Below are 17,644 nucleotides of genomic sequence, written 5' to 3' on the forward strand. Positions count from 1 at the left end.
CAGGGGGATGGGGTTGTTATATAGGACAGTTTTAATCTACATAGCAATTCACTTTCTGCTGCTAAGAATATCAGTATTTAGAGTTCTAGGTTTGGGTTATTTTGTAATAAAATCCATCATGTGAGAAGTAAAAAGCCATTTTGTTTAGAATTAATTGCAACACAAGGAGGCCCTCACAATGTTTCTGCTACAATGGTTTCAATACTTCTATTTTAAAACAGTATGCAGAATATAATTCTCATGTTTCACCACTACTGTCAGTGCATACTAAAATAATATTTTTCTGTGTTTTATTTTTGGTTCCATGGTATTTTCAATAACTACCTTATCATTACTTTTTTTTCTGTTTTCTTTGATTTTTATTCCATGGTGCTATTTTTCTTCTGATGTACTCTCTTCACCTGTACAAGATGCATATTTATCTCTTCTACATGAGGGATTGAAATGGCTGCTATTGACTTGATATCTGTTTATTTCTGAGTAGGAAATCATCCCCTGCCTTTGGAATTTGATTAAAAAGGTTTGCTCAGGCACATGCAGCAATTTCAGCAGAAAGCCCCTGGGCTTCCAGAGGCTGTGAAATGCAGGATCCAGTGCTGTGTGAGTTCTGCATTTTCACATGCAGTCATTGGGAGCATCCAGCCTTTGGAATGAAGCTCAGCATACCTTAACTCCAAGGACATAACCCAGTGGAAAAAAATTGCAGTGCACAGACCCCATCTCCAGCAAGTGCCCAGAAAGGAGCTGAGGTTGGATGTTAAAGGGCTGAGGGTTAATTCCCTGCCCAGCTTCTCTCTGTGACTCTGGACATGCTGCTCAGGCATCCATAATGGTAATAGCAGCTTGTTTCCAACCAGAGGTTAACTCTGCCACCATATAAAAGACCATCTCCTGGGGCTCCAAGGTGTGAACACCTGCAAAATTCTGAGACAAGGAGGCACAAGGATCGCTGAGAGTGAAAAGAGGACAGGAAAGAGAAAAGGCAGATGAAGTAGTCGATTCCATTCTTTAGAAATTATATTTGCTAAACATATCTTAATGTCTGAGATTTCTGATTTTATTGAGTTTTTTTTACTACAATCAGATGAGTGAATATGACCTTGTTGCAAAGCAAGCCATTTGCAAATTTTTTTTTTTAAACTAAAGATAGCTACTTAATTTTCTACTTGTGCTAAAAACTCCTCTTTTCACGTCTTCTCTACTGTCTTGCCATATAATCAAAGTGAAGGAGTGAAAATATACCCAAGAAAGACAATCATGCCAAAGTGAAGGAAATCAAAATTTGGCATTTTATATAACCTACATTTTATATAAATGTCACAACTGTCTCCCAAATAGCTTTTATAGAAGAAAAAAGAAAAGTGGACTTAAGTTCTTCTCAGGAGATGTCTTTACTGACAGCATCTGTGCTCTTCTGCGCTCACAGTGAGCAATGTGGCTTTGTTTTCCAGAGTGATTTGCTCACTTGCAGTCCAGCATTCAGCCACTTGGTATTTCTGTATAATCTGAAGTCTTACTTAAGCTCCAGTTTGCAAGTGAGAAGCAGAACTGGCGCAGAAACTCTCTGTAGTCTGCAGTTGCATTATTCAGTAATTTTTTCCCAGTTTAAAGCAGACAGTTGTGCTATTTATCATAGCAAATAAAATAAGGAAGAATTAGTAAAAATGGGTAAATGCCTGACATTCTCCTGCACATATCTAAAATATTTATTTCTGCGAATTTCCTCACTTACTATTTGTGTCTCAGTTATTTGTCTTTTTCTATGACTGTTTCAGAATGAGAACTTTCCTGTTCTTGTCTTCACAGCTCATAACTTTTATTACTAGGATCAACTCTCTTTCCTTCTCACCACATTTTAAAGAAACCAGATTTTTATGATGTGGTAAGTATTACTGAGCACAGTATAAGTGAAGTCTTGCCAGAGATTTCATTATTACTTCCTTACATTTACATCCTACATTTACAGCACTGTGTTGGCTTCTAAATTTATCCCCAAAGTTATCTAGGCATTCATGGACAGAAGACCACTATTACATCAAAATTCTTATTAAACTGCTTTCCTCTGCTTCATTTCTACACTCACCTTGGTTTAGGGGATTTTTATTTATTTTTTTTCTCCATTTACAAACATATATGCAAGGAACTCAGCAAAGTCACAAGGTGTTTTTCTTTCCTTGTTTTTTTTTTGGGTTTTTTTTTTGGTTTTTTTTTTTTTTTGTTTGTTTGTTTTTGTTTTTGTTTTTTTTTTTTTCTGTAAGGTATTATTACATCAAGAGACTGTGGTAAGAAATCACCATCTGATCTGGTATTTGTGTCCTACACTGAGTACCTGATAAAATGAACCAAGTACGTCACCAGAAGATGGATGATTTTGTGGATAAGGCTCAACCCCCCCCCAATGAACTTTATAGCACATTTACAGGCTCATTGTGGAATGTTATATATTGCAGAAAACGTTGTGCCATGAAGAAATCCTGGGATTAGTGCCAAACCAAGGCTGCACGTCCACAGGAAATAGAGCAGTGCTGGGAGACACATCACCTTGGGACCCAGAGCAGTGCAGGTGTGCTGGTCTGAGGAGAACGAGCTCCTCAGCAGGGTGCCCCAGCACTGATGGAAATATCATCTCCCAGATTTGAAGCTTGCCTGGCTTGAGTCCATCCAACCCAGACAGTCTTGAACATTCCTTGTTCTGTCCCTCTTTCAGGGACTTTTTGCAGTGGTTTCAATCTGTTTCTATTATTGTGCTTCTTATTACTCTCTTGCAATGTCGATTTTTGGAAAACTGATGGAAAAGTATTTCCTTCTGCCTGTTCAAGGTGGAATTGATCTATCTAGAAATTCTTTTCTTTTTATATATTCAAAGAGAGCCATGCATTGTATAATCTTAATATTACTTTGAAAGAAATAATAAATATAAATCAAAATACTCATAGGCTGAGGGTAAATAAAGTCGGTACTACACTGTGAATTGGTGGTCAAAATAGCCTTGGTAATCAGTAAAACATCAGGAAAAAAACCCAGAAGAAAATGTGTGTATTTTTAAATAGATTCTTTCCCAGTTTTGCAAGACAGGAAACAAAACAATATGATGGAATATAGAAGCAATAAACTATGTTATATTTTAACTTAGTTTTTATTTTGTTACCAAGAAAACAACTCACATTACTGCAATATTTAAGCCATTACATGTTTGGTTGGTGTTTTTTCATTTGTTTGTTTTTGTTTGTTTGTTTTTTTTTTTTCCAAGAGGTTAGATAATTCTTTAAATATAACAGGCTGAGAAACTTTGCTCAGGCTGTGCTCTAGCTGAAAAGGCATCACAGAATATCTTTCCATGAAAAAACTGCAGATAACCAAGGTATTTCCTTTGCAATCTGTATTAACTTCCAGACAAAGCTTCTTATAATATTTTAGCCCTTTTTGAGATTCAGGAAACGTAAAAAAATCTCATCTAAAAAAATCTTTGAATGATAATAATAATAGTAGTCATCATAACTAAAAAAAATACATGTTACATGCATTTCTAATACAATATCATGATAGTACTTAAAATAATTCATTAAAAAAAAATCAATCCCTCTCTTCTCAGTAAGAGGCCTCAGTAAAAGTTATTTTATCTTTTTCACCTTAGAGAATGAATCCTTGTCCTTCCTGTCCTTAGCTGCCTTGTTTTTTTTTTTTTTTAAACCAGCAATTTCACATTTTTGTGTATTACAGTGCAGGTTGAGATGCACCTCAAAGACCTGTTCAAGCCTCCTGAGCACCCAGCAATGGTCAAAGCCTCAGTGGAGGACACAGAGCACTGCTAAATATTTCCTCTCTTTCCTGCAGGATAGCCTGCTTGATATGAAACATAACAGGCTGAAGGCCAAGAGACCACTTTGCCACTTTAAAATATAATTAGCTTATTATTACTCAGCAAAGCCAGCTGCTTCAATTCAAACCACTGCCACCCCTGCACAACCCCTCCCCCTCACGCCAATTTGCCCAGGAGGGCCAAACTGTGCCAACTTTACTGAAATCATTGTCAGGCACTAGGAGCTCACACCCTGTGTGTCATTCAAGGCTTGTCTCTCCATCAGTATAATAACTACCTCATGGGAAGTGTTCTGGTGCTCACAAGGCATGACAAATCCTGAGTCACCCACACCACTTCTTTTAGTACATGAGTATTTGGGCATTGCCTTTTCCCCTGAAGGTCTCTCTTCTAGGTTGAGTCAAACTATTTTAACATACAAGATGTGAGACCAGCTTTGCTTTTAATATGCTTGCTCAAAATGCAACCACCAATCTTGGGGTCTGAGTTGTGCTAGTCTTTGCTCATGCAATGAAATAATATTTCATCTTCTTTTCTAAAATATACTGAAATTTATTGAACAACCCCATGTGGCTGAGGAAAACCATACTCTTACCTACTATGTTTAGAATTTTATAAAGGGGAAATTTATTTCAGTGCAATAGAACTGCTGCTCAGAGATTTAGAATGTGGTCTGATGAACAACTACCCACAAACCATGCCATTATCATCCCAGCTAAGCAAGGCATTTGGGCTTTTCACAGCAGAACAGCAATGGTAATTGATTGCAGGTGTAGCAGGCAGTGGGCAGCACTGGGATGCTTCACTCCTTCACCCTGCCTCAAGCAGCAGGAGGGTGCTTTGGGCTGGTCTGTTTGGCAGGAACTGAACTCATGGCATGTTTGGAAAGCAACAAACTCAAAACTTGGAAGATCTTGTTTTTGCTAATATTTCCTCTATGACTTATAAAGTTTGTAACTTTTCCTCTCTCAATAGGGGTCTACTTTATTTAGAAAGATGCAAATAAAAGTTTAGATTTGTAAAATGTAAAAGGTGTAGGGAAGTCTTGGGCATCTGAAGGAAAGGAAAAGGAAAGGGAGAAATATAGGGAGTATTTGACAAGGACTGACAGTGGGGTGAGAGGAAATTATAATGGAAAATCAACTTTCACCATATTTAAATTGTGTAAGGTCCACTTGAATTCTTTGCCTATGTAGGTCCTTCTTAATTGTATAAAAGAAACAATGCTTTGGTTTGTTTGAGAAACAGAACTGACTTCATTTAAGGACTAATATCTCACTTGAAATAAACATCTAAAATGTAATGAAATATGCCATTCATGTAACGAAATACTGTCTTTAGTCTTAAAAAGCCTTCTTTTACCTTAAAAATATCCAAAGAATACAGGATTTTGACATAAAAATGAAAATCTTACCCTAGAAAATTAATGAAATTAGTTGAGTTAAACAATTTACTTCTGAAGAACAGTAGATGAAGAATAAGGGATGTTTCTGACTCTCATTTGGGCTGGCTGACGGCTGTATCCAGTTGAAGCAAACAGTTTGTGATGAGTTCGTTTCAGGGCTGGAAGAACAACTTTTCTCACACAAAAACGTTTCCTGATTTTGATTAAAATTTTCAATTGTATTTTTGGTGAGTGAATTAACATAGAAAAAGACCTCACAAATCTATTTAGTCTTCCAGTGAGGTGTGAGCTGCGTGTGCTACCTCTGCTCCTCTGGGATTCTTTGGAATGCTCACCAGTTCAGAGCCCTGAGTAGGATTCTTCTGTCATCCCTGGTAGTGCACACAGGTCAGCACCATCTCACCTTTTGGTCAAAGAGGGATATTTCCAGTTTAATAACAGCTTTGTGTCCAGCATTACTGGGACCAGTGAAGTGTTGTGGTCGTGTGACAGTGAAATACACACTGACCCGCTCTAGAGAATGGTTTCTGGATTAAGTAAAATGGCTGGGAGGAAGCATGCAAAGAAGAACGAGAGAAATCAAAAGGTGTGGTAAGAGGCGTACTTGGCTAGGTCCTGATTAATTCCTGCTAAAACCAACAGGGATTTTGCTTACTAATTTAATAGAACTCGAGGAGGACTTCAAGAATTGAAGGGTCACAACAGTAGAAGCAAAGAAAGGGAATGGAGGCACCTTAATATCTGATGCTGCTCGGGAAATTTGATGAAGATGAAACAACATGGGCAGAAGCATTTGGAGTCTTACATGCTTTGGCTTTGTGAGAGAACTATGATTATAGGGTATTTTATCTAGGACAAAATGAGAATACAAGTCAGTACACCACTTAGGGGAGATGCAGTTAGTAAATTGTTTCCATGTAGCAGAGAATGAATAGAGAAAAAGGAGGATTCTGCAGGCTGGAAAACGTAATTCTCATACATTTGTATGCTATAGCTCATTCTCCTTGTATTTTAGCAAGCTGGTACTGAACATAGAATGGTCACTCATTTGCAATGCCTGCAGCTGCACAAGGGACAAAGTTGTATTATAAACTCTAGTTTTACATGGTTGGGCTGTTTTAAGGTTTCCAAGGACATGGAAGGTTGTGCACTCCTGCAATCACCACTCCTTGTGGCCTGGCAGGGAGATCTCTCCATTCCTGGGTTTCCCAGCTGTGTCTCTGGGATATCACAGGTCCCTGGAGGAGATCTGGATGTGCAAGCTGGTTTGCTTTCTCTGATCCTGGCAGGATGAAACACGCAGTGTCACTCTGGTTCTCCCTGACTCCCTGCTCCAGGTGTAACACCAAAACAAGGCTATATTGACTAGCACACAAGGCTAAGCCGTCAACCACATGACTTAAAGCAAAAAGTTGTATGTAAGATAAACAGATAGCAAAATTCTCTCTCCTGCTTGAACAGCAGCTCCCTTGCTCAGCTGGTTCAGAGTCCCTCACCAGTCATGACTACAAAGGCCAGGGATCCAGTTTGAGCTACATCTGCCAGGTGGATCCTACGGTCTCCAGACCAACTCCCATTCCAAAATCTTTTTTCCTTGGAGTTATACTTCAGGTACAAATGTCCACGACTTTTTCTCTAGGTTTCATAAATATTTAGCCACTGCAGGAGTAGCCTATGAAAATGTCATTGAGAATTCTTTTAGGAATTGGTACCACAGGTGTTCTTGCTCCTAGTTATCAGCCCTTGCAAGCCCAATTAAGGCCACTAAAACACGTCAATTGCATGTTATACAAGACAGTTGTTTTGTGCGTTTCATGGTGCTCTGGATTTTGGTTGTGGTTGCAGCCTCCATTAGAGACTACAAAATATCTAACCCAGTAAGGGATGATGAGAGATGAATTGGCATACACAGTTGTATTAGCTCAGGTTGTAGCATCATGCTAGAAGGGTTGATTCTGGGATCCCCCCGGATGAGTGTGTAATGTTTAAATGCCAATATAAAAAGCTCTGGCAGAATTCAAAGGTTCCCAGTCCTCAATGTCCTGTGAGTTTTTATACCTCCCCTGCTGAAGCCCAATGACTTCAATGCCAGTTTTTCATCTGTCAAAGTTGCTATCAACAAATATCAAATTTGTTGGTCTTAAATTAAAAAGTTCTAATGTAACTTTAATGAAAATTTAGTCAGTGCTTGTTACATTTACCTCAGCTGTTGTTGTGCAAGGCATTACAGAAAAGAACTCTGTTTGTCAAAAGACTTCAAAATCAGAGAGAAAATTAGTACCCAAGTTCTTTCATTGATAAATTGCCAAATTCTATTTTGTCATGGACTTTGGGAATTGTCCTGATTTACTGAAACTAAATAAAGATGGAGGACTTCTTGGAATGTTTGATAATACTGTCAGCAAGTGAACTTCACTGCTATAGCTGCAAAAAACAAATATGCACTCAAGAAATTTAGATGTCAAGAGTAAAGGATGAAAAAAAAAAAGTGACTTTCTGCCTGCATTAGATTAACATCTCAGCTGTTTTAAGAAAAAAAGGACAAGTTGTTAAAAATATACAATTGATGTAACTTTTATAACTGTAAGTATACTTCTGTAAACCATAGCTTACGTTGCTTTGACTTTGTTGCATTCCCATATCTGTCACTCTTTCCTTTTCTGGTTATATAAAGAAGTAAGCTGTGTTACTGACAATTTTCTTTATGTTCAATAAAATCTTGAAATCAGAAACTCAATTTGAAACAAGATGTTTAAATTAATGATAACAAAGATGAAGATCATTCTGATGGGAAAATATTAGACATATTTATTGTTCTCCTCAAATAAGAAATGTATTGCAAAGAAACACCAGAAATTCTTAGTTGATCACCTTCCTCAAATATTCAAAAACTAAAAAAATGCCATTTTTTGAGTAAGGACTCATGGAATTGTCCTAAGGAATCAAAGATGTACTCTTAACACTGCTACATCTGTTGTAGTTAATATGTAAGGCCTTAGATTAATTAAGTTGAGCTCTATTTTCCCTCATCTTTTATTGATCCCACCTGGACCGGTCAGAATGAGAAGTCTCTCAATGCCTGTGTGCAGTATAGCTACAGCCTGTACAGAATAACATATGCCTCTGTCACCATACATGTTACAAGACAGAGAGAAAAACATTGTAAACTGAAGAATAAAGGGCTATTTTTCCTTCAGTAATTCTTATTCAGAAAAACAAATTATCATGACTTTAATGCCAAGTCAGATGTAAGGAGCAGACAAACCATGGCCTCAACAAGAGAAGTAGTTCCAGAGTTTTGACTATGTCAGCATCCCCCTGAACTTTTTACTGACTGCTGGTGACAATGGGGGTAGTAAATCAGTGGCAGATCTGAAAACTTAATTCAGAATCCATCATATTATACATAAGATTGTAAAAGCTTTGGGGATGCTTTATTTTCTGATCACCAAAGTTATCCCCACTACCTTCTTATGCATGGCAAACCCTTCCTTGAGTGTCTGTGAATGGTCACTTTTAGTGTGTCTGCATTGACATGGTCCAGGCTAGAGACATGCTTTTGAAGTAAATATCCTGATCATCCCTTCATGGGACTCATTCACCTGCTATGAGCGCATGAACAGGATTCTTTTCAGAACATGTGCTCCAGAGGGCACCCAGTGTACTGCAAACATCAATGGGTGTTGAATCCAGAGGACCAGACTCATGGTAAAATTCAGAAGATCACAGATTGGACACCCAATTCTCAGGACCAGCTGCTCCATTTTGTAGAACCTCCTATTTCCCTGCACTAGTTGCAGATAAAACAGACTTTATATCATTCTCTAGGTTTGCTCCTATGCACCAGCAGCTAACAGAGAAGGGGTGCATGGAAGAATTAGAGGATAAGACTGGATTGTTTATCCAGGGATTATTTTCCAAACCCTCTGATCTCAGCTGCATGACCAAATATCACTATCCTGAAGAAGGGGTGACTTATGAGGTCAAGAAATTGTTCTTTTCCCTGGCACTTTTACAATGTCCACAATGTTGGACAAGACAGAAGACAAGGATAACAAGATTTTCTAAAGGGTGCCTGTAGACTTGATTTAACAAAGCATCGGAATTTTTGCCAGTCCATCTTCATGTAAAAAATTCACTGCTTTTAATAGGCCAAGCCAAACATGCTGTTATATGAATAGTCTCTATAGCCAATACTAGAAAATGCATGGGTTTTTTGTATGATACAACAGTAATTTTGTGTACTCTAACCAGAAAGCTCATGTTAAAACCATTCTCATTGAACCTGTACCAAAAATCAGAAGCATAAATGATAGTATGCAGATAATTTCAGAATAAGGCTAGATGGCATTTTGCTTTATATTCAATAAGTAGGACTGTTGCTCTTTGTGTGTTTTTAGATTTAAAGTTCAGCTTTATTAATTAAGAATAGCAATATCTATAATTATTAACTCTGACAGATAAATACATATTTCTTTTTCTTTTTTTTTTTTTTGGTGGGATAACATGAGGGTTTAACATACTGAGAAAAGTTACCTCATACTTTCTTTGGAATCAAAAATTAGAACAACTTAAAAACTGAATTCTGCTCAAGGTTAGACACACTACAGGTGACAAGTGAGAAGGTCACACAAAAGAGAATTCAATATAAAAATATCTGATTTGGAAAAAAATTGTAAGAAAAATGAAATCAATAAGTATAGGATAAAGGATTTTCTTGGGGGCACAGATTTACTAAGAGGGAGAGGGCACAAGATGAATTAACACCACTGTCAAACCAGGCTGCTATGCCAGGGGAATGGAGATATTCCTCTACTTAGTAATTCTCTTTTAAATGAGTTGGTGCTATCAAAATCTTTTATGTTTAGAGCAAACAGCATCCTTTGGACTGTGCTTCCTCTGCAGGTGTGGAAGCAAGAAAGCCTGAGGCTGCACTATTTGCTGTGGATCCAGCAGTGCAGCCTTAGAGCAGCAACTCGCAGCAAAACCCTAACTGATTTGAGCTTGCTGCTGTTAAAGCTTGCTGTTCTGCTTGAGACTTTGCATAAACATTAGATCTCTTATAAAAGCCGTGTATGATATATTTTTTCTATTTTTTTCAGAGTTATGAATTAATATACTCACAGTATTCCTTTTTATTAATAGAGAAATGAGGACATTCACAAGAACTGTCTATTATTCATTTTGAATCTTACACTCAGCCTCTTTCCAATGCCACTGGAAGCAAAAGGAGCTTTCTCAGATGATTTCAATATTATGGGCCCATACTAGACTGAGAGATTGGGAGGTATTGAGTGCCATTCATTGCACTGAAATTAAGAGCACATCCAGCTTTTCACAAACTGCTAGACCGAACTGATTTAAAGTTTGAATTGAGGATTTTGGAATTAATTTAAAATTGAATCTAACCTCTCATATTATTAGTCTTCATATTTATGGAATTGATTTAGAATCTCTATTTAGAATTAAATTACTTACTCTATCAAACAGCTATTCCTACATGCCATAATAACATTTGCCCTATCCCAGAAAACTTTTGAACTAAGGGCAAGGAATCTGTGAGAAAAGATAACATCATGTGAGATACTTGCTGTGGGAAACTGAGAAAGAGGCAGTAGAAAAGTAATATAAAATTTAGTCAGAAAACTGTCAAAGAAAGTAAAATAATAACAAAACCAAGCTTATTTTAGAACTTCCTGTTAAAACGTGGCATAAAAGTTTTGGAGCCATGGACACACCACACACACACACACACACACACACACACACACACACACACATACATACATATATAAATATTTTTGGAGACATGGACTGTTTTTAAAATATAGACAATTTTCTTTATTGAACATGCAGATATTTCTTCCTAATGCTATCTCATAACTATAGGATTCATTCATTTTATATAATGACACATATTTTTCAAGTAACAAACATTTTGTGATTTCTTTTTCTAGAAACTTACTAAAGGGGTCTGATTTGGGGCAAGTGACTTGCCTATACTCTGTAAAAATATAGTATCTTCCCAGTCCTGATCCACTCAAATACACACAACATGCCCACGTGATACATCAGCTGTGATTCTGTTCCATTCTTCCACTTCCAAAGAAGCAGGTAGGAGTGAGGAATTAGCAAAGTTTCCTTCTGTGCCACCTGGAAAGAACTGTGGAGATAACAATTGTCAACAGCAGAGAACTGAGAGATGAGTACAAAGACATCATTGTCTTCAAAGTGAACAGGAATAAATTCATGAGATTTTTTTTTAAAACCAGATTATTTTTCTCCGGAAAGCATTTAGGATATGTATATTTAGAACTCAAACACTGTAAAATACAAGTGGAGTCATTGTTATACAGTAAATTTGGTGATTAACATATTGAAGATATCCGGAAGTAGAAATTATAAAATGCTGTCCCCATTACCTCACCAACTTCTGTTTTTTCTTTGAGATTCCTTTGTTCCCAGACTTATGTGGATAGTGGCCATCTTCAGCTCTGCTTATGATAAGTTATTAATCTGTCTACATTATTGTTAAAAATGTATACATACAGAAATCATTAGGAATTTAGACCTGTAGGGGTGTTGTGTAATCAGAAATTTTTATAGCAAATTTTCTTTGGATTGGAAAATGATACTGAAAATGAACTATTAAGAAAATTAATTTGAAAAGGACATTTGAAAAAAAAAAATTCAAATTCTTAATTTATCTTCCTAAATTGTCTTTTATAGTATCTTTAATAAACAAGATACTTCCCCAAAATTTCTATAAAACAAAAAACAAACCCCCACCAAACAACAGCCAAATAAAATCAGCAGTACTTTGGGGCACAAAGTAGGATTCCAGTGAGAAATATCTGCCTGTCTACTGCTGCCACACCACCACGCCTTGCTCCAGCAGAGAGAGGTGTTGTCAGTGAGAACATGAGAACATCCTTCGACTCATTGCTCGTGCCAAGGCTAATGCACCTCGAGCTGTGTGCTCAGTTTTGGGCCCCTCACTCAATGACAGACCTGTCCAGAGGACAGCAGAGCTGGTGAAGGGGCTGGAGCACAGATCCTGTGAGGAGCAGCTGAGGTTATTCAGCCTGGAGAAGAGGAGGCTCAGGGGAGACCTCATCACTCCCTGAACCTCCCTGAAAGGAGGGGGTATGGAGTGGGGTCAGTCTCTTCTCCAGGTAACCAGGGATATAACAAGGGGAATGGCCTCAAATTGTGCCAGGAGAGGTTCAGGTTGGATTTTAGGGAAAATTTCTTCACTGGAAGAGTGGATAAGCATTGAATGGGTTACTAAGGAAAGTGGTGGACTCACCATCCCTGGAAGTGTTCAAGAAACAAGAATATGTGGGGCTTTGCAATATGGTTTAGTGGACATGGTGGTATTTAAAGGTTGAACTTGATGATCTTGGACATCTTTTACAGCCATAATGATGCTGTGATAACCAGTCCTTTGGCTACTGCATGCAGGAACTCTTCCCAATCCCCCAAGCAATTTCCTGAGCACCCCTGTCCACTTGTTGTCTCTCCAAAAAATGTAAAAATAAGTGAGAGGGAAGATTCATTCTCACAAGAATGACAGGATAATATGATTTTCTGAAGGAGGCCAAGAAGTTCATTCAGGCATAGTGCAGTTTTATTGTGAATGCTCCCTTTCATTAAATATTTGTTCCTTAAGTCTGCTTCACTTGTGCTCCAAACTGTGTTAATGCCAACAGGCCCTTCTATGACATACTGGAAAAAAAAATAGTAGGAAATCCTTTGTGAGGCTTCTGGGTTTCCTTCTACAGCTCATACTGGCCTTTAAGATAGCTCTGATAAATTATTAAATAAAATGGAGAAATCATAGAATTTATTGGGTATTTTAAAATAGAAACAAAAAGCCAAATAAAATCAACTCATTGTAAAGTAGGTAAAGAAAACTCCTTTGCCATTTGTTTTCTTCTGAGTGCCCTTTTTTCCTTGACAAAAAGGAGAATGTAATATAAGGGTTAGTAATCTCATAACAAGTGTTATGTTTTGCATTAACAGTATATTTCTTTGAAACATCATTCCCTTTACAACTGATCTCTTGTGTTTGGAGCTGATCTTGGATCAGGGACCAAAATGCAGAAAGCAAAGCCACCAGCCTTCTTCCCTAGCTCCATTGCTCCATTGTCCAGTACAAGGGCGTCCTTGGTGCAAGGCTATGAAGCAAAATCCTGAGCTTCTCCAGCCTCTGAGGATCATATGTGATGTTTATAATCCTGGGATTTGATAATCCTTTTATCCAACCCAGCCCAGTGAAGTCCAATCCAAAGCACGTTCCTGAAAGAGTGTGAAAATTCAGGATAACTTTTGCAGTAACAAGCTCCAGGCTTTTATGTGCATGAGTTTCCCCCACAAATTAGATTCATAGATTAGTATGCTTATGATTCCATAAATATTTATACCTTCAAGCAAACTGAATAGTATAGTGACTTCACAAAATAACAGCTCTTCATGTGTTTGCACGGAGTCCAGTGAAGATTTTTCCCTTTCTGGAAATTTTTGCCTTTCTTAAGGGGCTATTAAAAACTCATACTCAAGCCATTCCCACAAACTATTGAGCTGCTAAAGATATGTTGATTTTTTAAAAGCTGTCAATTATGCCTGGTACCTGATCCATTTTAGCTGCTTTATTACACTTGTAGCATTGTTCTCCCTGGATTGTGATTCTGAGGGAGACCATGATTCAAAGCATTTAGCAGAAGTTGAATGGAACCATTCACATGACCAAAGTGACTCATCTGCATATGTTTTTGCAAGCTTAATCCTCAAAACCAGATGCTAATAGTTTACCAGCTATACACAATAGTTAACTAGCTCCTAGCAGAATGTAAAACAATACTAGGAAAGAATCTATTATCCTTTTATTAACAGACAAACAGTACTAAACAAACTCTTAAAAGATTTTTAAAAAAGGGAAAAAAACACCAACAATACATTATCCTTTAATATTCTGGTATCTAAAAGGTTGCTTACTAGACCAAATCCAATGAAATTAACTAGGTAGATTAGCTCACTTCATTGCTTTTAATTAAATACATCCTGAGCTATGCTCTCAACGAATTAGCAAGAACATTTGCTGCTTCTCATTTACACACTTGCTAAAGTAGCAATTGAAGCAACTGTATTCTGACTAAATATGGGGGGAGAATGGCACATAAGGAGGCAGGTGTAGCTTTTCCAAACCAATAGAATTAATCCCAAGGGACAGGGAAAGATGATCCAGGTGTATTTTAACTTAGAAGTACCATATTTCAAAAGCATGTAATCCACAGTGTAATCCCAAATCCTTCTTAAGGAAAGGCTTTTCTGCAAAAATATTATCCTGACCTTTCTCTTACTGTTGCTATGGAAGGACATGTTTCCTGGCTTTTGGCAAAGGACCAGTAATTGTATTTAAATGGGGTGTTGAACAACCATGGTGTGTGCAGTGTGCTATTATTCTTTGTGGGAGGTTTATTATAGGCTTCTGGTATATTATCTAAATTAGATGTCTGTGGAAAAATAATGCTTTTAAGTTTGGAAATTGTATTCTGTCTGTTAAATTCCCCAATATCTCTGGTAGTCTTTTGAAGTTCTTCTGAAGTTGTAAATGTTATCTATATTCCTTAATCAAACCACCCTTTCAACCAGCTGCAGCAGAATAGCTCTCTTTTATGTTTATGGGAACTTAGATGCAATTATTTTACAGAGATGAACTTGCTATAAACAACCCTATCATTTTTAGACTTTCAAATTTCATTATCTTAGGCACAAATCAGCATTGACATTGCTCTAGTCTGGCTCTGATATGCTGTTTAACATTAACATGGGTGGGTGATCTTTTATTCCATTTCATTATGTTAGTGAGTAAATTTAGTGAAGTAAGTCAGCCCAGGTTGGGGAACTAAATTTTTCAAGCTATTCACAGTACTTAAATATTAACAGATTAGTTGACATAATAAAAAGGAAACAACCATATTACCCTTGTCTGCAACAGGTGACTGGAAATGAATAAATTTTAGACTGAAGTCCTGGTAACCAGCTGATTATTAGCATCTTGTATGTTATCTTTCTGTTATCCGTCTTTTACAAAAATTAATATTATATATTTGATTATATTTAGCCTTTTATTCCCCTCTTAAAAAAATAGTTATGTTTATGTAAGTAAATAATTATTCAAGGGGCTAAACCTTCAAGCCAAGGTGTACTTGACTTAAAAACAAAAGTCAGTTGGGCAAATATAAATGGTTCTAGCATAGGCTTCTCACTGAAATCAGATGATCTTGATTTTGGTTTGAGATGTGGGATAGCTCCAGATAGTGCTGTTTCTCTAGACTCTCTTAGTGTCTGCTCACAAAGAAACAGTCATGTATCATGAAATGAGTGACTCATGCCCATGAAATGCCTTAGAAAAGCAATTTAACTTCTTATAAACTTGCGTATGGTCTGAACTTGTCATGTCTTGTTCCTCTTTCTGTGCCTTTTCGCTTGCAGTGACTTTTCAGCAAAGGTTATCTTTCTTGACTTTCTCTCAAAAAACACTTTCCTGCTGTTTCCATCCTCAGTGCCTCTGAAAGAGCCACTTCTGCTACAATCTGCTGTGAATCAGCTGTGTGATTAAATTCAGGGAAAAGGTGATGTATACACCTGCTATTTTCCATTTTCCCTAACTCTGTTGTACTCAGTGATGCTTAACCAGCCTCCCCTGCAGGCCCACTGACTGTTTATCTTTGGTGTGGACCAGGGCTGCTTAACACAGATCCAACTCAAATTCCAACTTTAATGATCTTAAAAATCAGGAAACAAAAAATTTGGACTCCTGCTCAGCTTCTGAAAGAAGTAATTTTGGCCATAATTACAGACAGGATAAATACAATAGGCCAACAGTCTAACACATGCCTAATTTAATGTCATTGCAATTTCTGTCTGTTCAGTGTCTCATGAGTGTAGTAGTGCAGTGTTGGCCTGTGAGCAAACACAAAACTGTTGTGCTGAGTATGACCAAAGCCTCCTCTGGCTCAGGATCTATCTCATGACAGTTACCAGTTACAGGTACCCTGGGCAAGATATAAGAACCTGCAAACAGGTTTTGACACACCTCCCAGGAGTGCTGAGTTCATGCAGCTTCAGGTCTTAACAAATACTGATTTACGCCTTCTTTTTATTTTTAATATTAAACTGCAAACTTCCCAGAAATATGGACTTTTTTATCAGCCTCATGTGGTCTGGAAAAGCAGTTCACTTTTAAAATTTGGTACTTGGAAGTAGCTTCATTCAAAGACCTCTAGTGCTTCTCTTGGTGGAGAAATAAAATAATTTCTTATTAATGTTCTTCATACTTATAATTCCGAAGATCTTTCGCAAATTATCCATCATCTCTTTTCCATTTTAAAGCATACTGCTCTACTGAAATATCCCATATATTTAAACACACTTACCATTCTCTTAGTGCCATCTTCTAGTCACTTACACTGTGTTGCCTGGCCATTACTAGTGAGCAGTTTTATGCAAATTATGAGAAAGTAAAAAAAAGGCAATAAAGGAATTTTATAAATGTAGAAATCATGGGGAATACACACATCTTCTAATACCAATTACTGGCTAACCTATTTAAAAGTCAATATCAACCTAATTTATCACTACTGAATAAACTTCACCCTTTATAATAACAAGTGAGGGTTGCTGCTTAGTGTATTTATTTTGATCAGATAGCCTGTTCATGTCCTGCCCAATAATTTTAAAGATTGCTCAAGCTAATGGATATTATTTTGTAATTGATCTAGGCTGACAAAGAATAGGCAGTCACTTTCCAAAGATATTTGTCTACCAGTAATTTTTGTATTGTACAGTAACTTGATGACTCATGATTACTTGACACACAGTGTTTGGTGTTTTGTTATTAATGTATCATGGGAGTGAATTTGTTGAATAAGAAGGTTCAGTTCTACAAATTCTTTTTCACAGTATTCTTCATAAGGGATTGAAACTATTCCAAAGGTTCACTGAGTTTTTTTAAATCTTCAGAAGATCATGCATTTTACTGCTGGCATTTCCTGCCTCAAGGTGTGGCTAATATAACTATTTTGTCTTTCTCCAAATGGGGCGTAGAGAAAAACCTGAGGAATGTTGTCAAGTTGCGTTTCATTGGCTGCTACAAGATTTCTGTGCATGAGGCATGCCACTGACATCACTCACCCACAATGTATGGTCTGAAGCAATCAGACTAAGAAAATCTGGAGATAAAAGTAGGGAAGCAGCAGGGGGACTAGAGTGAGTGAAGCAAAACATATCAATCTGTGGAAAAAGCCTGACTGCTTCCAATTGTACTGTCATGATCTTCTGATTTATCCTCCAGGGTGGAAGGATTGCAATTATACTGTACCAACAGGTACAGGAATGGAAGGAAAAATACATCT

This window comes from Ammospiza nelsoni, chromosome 1 (genome assembly GCF_027579445.1).
Source record: "Ammospiza nelsoni isolate bAmmNel1 chromosome 1, bAmmNel1.pri, whole genome shotgun sequence".
Taxonomy (NCBI): domain Eukaryota; kingdom Metazoa; phylum Chordata; class Aves; order Passeriformes; family Passerellidae; genus Ammospiza; species Ammospiza nelsoni.